The following is a 5,483-nucleotide window of genomic DNA, read 5'->3' on the forward strand; positions in this document are numbered from 1 at the left end:
GTTGCTGTCTTGAGGGACAATAAACTTGCTATTGTCCTCATACCCAGTAGATACTAAATAGGCATATAATATCCCATCCACCTCCATTTCATGTTATATAACCTCCAGTTTGTAACCTTCAATTTCACTGTGTAAAGTCAACACAACAGTCAAAGCCGCAAGTTTCACAATTTATTACTGCTTCTCATGTACTTAAAATTAGGGGCCTTAATATTGCTTAGGCCTAAAAAAAAAAAGTTGTGTGTTTCGGGTAACCCGACCTAACCTACAAAAATGGCCTGATCCTCCCATTTTTAGATGCCTGATTTTATCCGACTGTGAATTTTATCTTATTTCCAATAAAAAATACGTTTTTAAATATGAAACAAACAAACATTCTTGGGATTCAGGCAAAAAAAATAGATAAAATAAAAAAAAATCCCCACCTACCTAACCTAATTTTTTCATTAGTGTTACCCTAAACACACTATTTTTTTTTTAGGCCTTACCAATTCCAACAAGAGACATCCCATTAACTATTGATAAACATTAAAATTCATTTCATGAATCTACGCAACACTGGTAAATCTTCAAGTACAGTCACTATCAATTTTACAAAAATATTGACGGTTCTTTATCCGAAACTATTCCTTGTACATGTACCTTTAACTGCAATTAGTACACTAACATTTTATGAAAAGACGGTTTGTCTTAGAATAAGAAAGCTAATGCAATTCTGAGAAAAAGAATACCACATATTGCAAATTCCATTGAGGTTTAATAAAAATATGGCCATTTAAGTGAACCCCCCATTTCCAATTTCCATTAGTAAACACAGATTTACAGGGTTCTCCATAGTAAAACATCTTTACCTGACCTTTTAGAGGTCAATTGTTGTTCAACCACCTTTGAAAAGAAACCTTATTCAATACAACATGCATCTACATTATATAATCATGATAAAAGCTTCACATCACTTAGAAATATCCTTACATGTATACCCCCCCCCCCCCCCATCTTTTGATTTTCATAAAAAGTCATGGTTAAAAATGTTTTACCTAATTTTATGAAACTTATGGCAATTTCCTTGAGTCATATCTCACACATATTTGCAAACAATCATCGATGATTCTAAAATTTGATCCTAATTATTTGTTTATTTTATGATTAACACCATTTTAATTAACAAATAGACAGCTGTCCTGCTTGTGATTTCTTGTTTTTATGAAAAAAAGTAAGCTAACAATCATATTTAGTGAATATCTAATCTATTTTGATTTCTAGTCTCCTTCTAACCATGCTAAAACAGTAAGATACAACCTACAAGTTAGATATCTGCCTTAAATTAAAATAAAATTCAAACACCCAGGTAGCTGGAGACAGAGTTGATTTCCATGAAAAATGTTCAAAATCTGACATGTTTTTTTCCTTTTTTTATGCATATATACCTTAGAAAGGTAGAAATAGGTTGTTTCTTGTTCATTTCAAAAGTAATTATCATAGCAGATGTTATTTCAAAGTCAAATGTACATTTACATATCCTAAATGTAATCTTAATGCAGACAATTGGATGGGGTGGGGTGGGGGGGGGGGGGGGTTCAATTATGTAAACACATCTAAATACCTTTATAAAATAAAAAATAAAGGAAACATAATTGCATACTTTTATTGAAAAACAAATTTTCACAACAATTATGAATTTCTTTAAATAGCCTTAATTTTGTTTTTCATAATTTCTTATCAAACACAAACCACAACATGGGATGATGCTTTCATAAAGTTCCATTATTGTTCATGCATTATCCGATTTAATTTGAATTACCGGTAAAAAGTCTGTAGAACACAAGGAATATGCATGTGGATAGAGGTGACAGGTTAATCTCAAGAGTTGACCCACAAGAATCAACAGGTAAAAGCAATGTGGTGCCATGTCGGAACAAGAGTTCGTTTTGAGCTGAAATAAAAAAAAAATAATTAGCTGTTTTTACATACATGTACTAGTAATAGCTGTGTTTACATTAACATATGCATATTATTTCTGGAAAAAATACACTGACCATGCAGTGTAATAAGTATTACATATCCCAATACATGACATAACATTTAGGCAGTACAGGATCAAAAATTTGCATATCAAGTCATAATATAATATTAAAAACAATTCTTAGGTATAGACACTTATTAGATTGAGAGAGAGTTTGAGAGAGAGAGAGAGCTGAGTTTATTTCTTGTAGTGCAACAGTCAAGCATTTCAATTCGAAAATTACAAAGGAATATTACCCATCTGAACAGCGTCAAAGTACATGTATTTCCTTCTGGTATACCATGTTTTATCAATTCTACCGGGTTTTTATTTTGCAAATAAATTTGGCGAGGGTTTTGGTTTCTTTTCTTTTAAATTACATTTTTTAAAAACAATACTATGTGTAATAAGCATAAAACATGTATGAGTAAACTTAATGAAGAATTTTTAATAGATTATTTTTCACAGAATGTGTTACATTACATGTATGTCAATCTTTATAAAAGTAGCGTATATTTCGTGCGTCATAAATTGGAAGTTTTAGTAAATATCATTTACTTGCATGGTAGATATATATGTCTTTAAATGATCTTCACCCTCAAAGATCACCCCTGGCTCTTCCCCTGGCAGGAGTTAACCTGTCAGTTCCAGGGGTTGGTTACGACACCAATATTGTATAGGGATGGAACGATCCACCGATGCACCACGGTATTTATTTTGACAATATTTGGATTGTTACATTTACCATTAATACATTACAATACCTATGCGGACTTTTTTTTATTTTCCAAAAATATCTGAGCTTCATATATCGGCTATTTTTAGTCTGCGCGCCTAATATGAAAGTACAAAGATGGCGGAAAACCTCGTAAAGTTGTCAAACCTGTTAGGAAGCTAAATCTGGAGTGTGGACAACTTTTGGATTACTTGTTAATGAAAAAGTAGTGTATATGAGACTTAAGTAATTTGTAAATTGTGCAACGCTCATTTTAAATATATCAAAATAACTTTGGACATGCGGTAATACATCGACAGATTGAATAAATTTTTAACCCTTATTCATGTTTTCATTTAGTTGCAATGTATCGTGATATGTATCGTATCGCATCTCATGTATAGTGATATGTACCGAATCGGCTAAGTACAGAAACGTCCAAGCCTTAATATTGTAACAGGATGGGAGAAATAATGAAGGACCAAACCAGGAATTAAACCTGGTCCCCCTGAATCTCTAGTCAGGTGCTCTACCAACTGAACACTGGTATTTAAACCGGTCTGACCGTCACATATATAAAAAGTTATTTTAAACAATGGTGTTCAATAAAAAATAACACTTGCAACCTTCAGTTTTTGTCTGTAATTAATCAATATTGGCTTGCGATCAGTTATCGTTGAGTACCATTTTTCATCAGTGCATTGTTACGTCATTTTATCAACACATAAAATTATATACGAAAATATGATGTAACATTGCACCAGCGAGAAATGGTCCTTGACAAGAACTGCTGGCATGCCAGTACTGCCAGTAGTCAGATTAAAAAAAGAGAATATAAATGAAAAATTACATTTTAAACATTAACAAGGACAATTCAAGTACATATCAAAACTGCTAAACAAGAAAAATTATGTGAACTGGTAGAGTGGTACGCATAGTTCTAACTTGTAAACTACATGTACAAGTACATGTACCGGTTACCCGTTGGTCTGCTAAACCTCTCTAATGATACATTGATCGGCATCATAAAAATATTAAAGACTTTTTAGTCATGTTTTAACTCTGAAGTCTGAAGTATACAATTTTATTTACTTGATGTTACATGTATGTCTACAGGGTATTTATGTCTACATTTGGAGTCTTCCGCACAAGAATATGATCATATGTTTCTAATTAGACCCTGCTTTGAATTTTGAGTTGAAAATTCACAATCTAATTTTTTTTTAAATAGATAAATTTGGTCATCCTTTCCAGTCACCAATGAACCTCGAGCAAGTCTAAACATCCAGTAAACAATGTAAAAATTACACGTTAGTAAACAAACACCCACTCCATAACAAAACATCTAACTCTGTAATTCTTATAAAATTCTTAACCCAGCAGATGTCAAATCATCAAGATATATTTGTAAATTCATACTCGATGGACATATCATAAGAAAATCTATGTACAGTACCAACTACATGTATATTTGTATACTGTGTGTATGACTTTCGCCACATGTGGATTTTGTCAATAAATTGAATTGTAATTTACACAAAATTCTGGTAAAAAGGAGAAAAAAACAAGTGAAAGGTACAACATTTGGGATTCAATTCTGTTAAAAGGATTTATATCGTCTGGACTAGAAAAATAACATACATCAGTGACAGTGTGCACGTACTTACATGTACATCTATAGACTAAATGTTAACCAGTTAACATGCTGACATTTTAACCACAATAGACAAGAAACTTTAAAAGGAATAAAAAGCCTCACCTTCTTCAGTAACATCCACATAGATCACACACTTTAATGTCCATCTTTTCCCCTTTATTACTCGTAGCTTATCAACGGCTGATCAATGGAAACATAAACATCCGTCGGCATGGTCGACAGAAGTGTGGCTGTCAGAATTTCCTCGTAAACGATTCACACGAGAATATATCCCTCCTTATACAAATATGTAGTATTGTTCCCTGTGCATGTTCATCTGTTTCACAGTACCTTGAAAATGCATGTGTAAACCGAAAAATGCACAACTTATCTTCTGCATTACGCTCTCTCTTTTCTACAATGCCGTTCGTTACTGTTTACATTCGCGGGTCCGCGACAAACATTGCAAACATTTGTTCTGCGTGGCCGATTAGAACGTGTTAAAAAAGTAGTTGAATTCATAAATGATATAGCCTAGATGAAAAAAAAAATGAAATTGAATCACAACAATTTATCTAAGACGCAACACAATGTAATGCAGTAAATGCCTGGGCCTTAAAACGGCATTTGTTCGCTTGTGTGTCTATGTAGACAAATTAACTCGTTCATGTACGATTCACACATATTTGTTTTATGAAATTTGAAAAAAATAGGGCACAGAACTTTTTAAATTTGATACCAAATGACATTATTTAATATGTTAACAATAACTGAATTAATTTTTTTTCATAAAATGATAACGATTTTTGCTATCAGAAAAATACGTGTATGAGCTGCTGACCCCTAATTATAGGGGCCAGCCCTTTTTTCTTAATTTTAAATGAAAGCTCTCGTTATTCTTAACAACTTTTGTTCTATATGTATTAACAAATTATTTTTAGTTTAAAGGTTATTATACAAAAAGCAACAAAATTTCAGACCCCTCAAAAACCTTAAACTTTACCGGCAAATAGCTTAAAAACTAAAAAACATTTTGCCAAAATCTTCATGCCAGCAAAACTATAAAATGTTACCAACAATTCTGCTAAATTTCATGCAACTATCTTTTGTAGTTCCCTAGATCAACTCTG

The 5,483-nt window shown here is 32.3% G+C and overlaps 1 long non-coding RNA gene across 1 annotated transcript; it reads right to left on the reverse strand.

Annotated features, from left to right (window-relative positions):
- Positions 1–1,629: 1,629 nt before the first annotated feature.
- On the reverse strand, positions 1,630–5,216 carry LOC128171459 (uncharacterized). The gene is made up of 2 exons (XR_008242077.1): positions 4,477–5,216; positions 1,630–1,933 (listed from the first exon to the last, which is right to left on the reverse strand). It is a non-coding gene; the product is annotated as an uncharacterized LOC128171459 (long non-coding RNA).
- Between the last annotated feature and the right edge of the window lie 267 nt (positions 5,217–5,483).

Source organism: Crassostrea angulata, chromosome 2 (genome assembly GCF_025612915.1).
Source record: "Crassostrea angulata isolate pt1a10 chromosome 2, ASM2561291v2, whole genome shotgun sequence".
Classification (NCBI taxonomy): domain Eukaryota; kingdom Metazoa; phylum Mollusca; class Bivalvia; order Ostreida; family Ostreidae; genus Magallana; species Magallana angulata.